We start from the raw sequence: 1,256 nt of genomic DNA on the forward strand, positions 1-1,256 counted from the left end.
CTGGGAGCAGCCCTGGCCTGGCGGGGGTCAGGAGAGCCTCGGGCTCCACAGGTCTCTGGTGAGAGGAGGGTGGCACAGGCATGGGGTGGTGCTGGTTGGTTTGTGAGGCTGTGTTGGTGGGTCCGTCCTCTTTGCCACTGAAGCCTGAGCCCATGGGGCGCTGGGTTGCCCAAAGAGCCGGGGAACTGGCCCAGCCTGAAGCTCGAACCCACCATCCGTTGTGTGTGGTGAAGCACCCCGTCACTTGTCCCTGAGACAGAGCTTGAAACTGAAACCCTGGTCACACTGGTGAAGAGCTTGTGACCGAGCTGGTGGATCTCGTAGCGTCTCCCACCTTGACGGTTCCTTCTCTTTCTTCACCTGGTTCTGCTTTTCTCTCACGGCTTTTCCTCAGGGTGCGGCTTTGCTGGGTTGAGTCGGGTTACTGGTGCCTCTCACCCGTACTGGTGCAGCATTTAACTTAACGATATTTGAAGATTTTTCTGTGTTTAAGATGGAAATGTTAACATAGACATAATTATTCACATGACAAGTGACATGACGAGAGAAAAATGGCCTCAAGTTGTGCCAGGGGAGGTTCAGGCTGGACATTAGGAAGAATTTCTGCACCCAAAGGATTGCGGAGCTTTGGCCCAGGCTGCTCAGGGCAGTGGTGGAGTCCCCTTCCCTGGAGCGGTTTCCCAGCCGTGTAGAGGTGGTGCTGAGGGACAGGGGTCAGTGGGGACCTGGCAGTGCTGGGGGACACTGGGACTCGATGATCTGAAAGGTCTCTTCCAACCCCCACAATTCTGTGATTAATTCAGAATGAAACTGCTTTCAGGCTGGGCACAAGAAGCTGCTGTTTCTGCAGCTTTTCTCCCCCCAGCCCCTGGCAGAAGGTTCTAGAGTCCCCCTGAGGCACTGTCTAAAGGACAATTTCGGCTCCTCTTTCAGATGAACTTGTAAAACAGGTCAGGCAAAAATGCTCCCACTCAGGTTCTTTGGAGCTGCAGAGACTTTCGCCGCCAGAGGACACTCTCTGCCCGCTGCTGTTGCTCCTGGCCGAGGCTGTTCAGGAGCTTCATCGGATCTTCCTCACTAAGAGATTAATATCCTCATGAATCCGCTTTCCACTTGGGGCCACGCTTGGGGCAGGAGGTTCGAAGGGAAGCTCTCTTGTGCTACAGTCTAATGGCAGAGGAATGCCTTTTGCTTTAGAGCAATTAATTTCTGCTGCTGTTCCTAAATTAGGTGTTTTAACTCGGGGAAGTGGGGGG

Source organism: Buceros rhinoceros, unplaced genomic scaffold, assembly GCF_000710305.1.
Source record: "Buceros rhinoceros silvestris isolate BGI_N320 unplaced genomic scaffold, ASM71030v1 scaffold15819, whole genome shotgun sequence".
NCBI lineage: Eukaryota > Metazoa > Chordata > Aves > Bucerotiformes > Bucerotidae > Buceros > Buceros rhinoceros.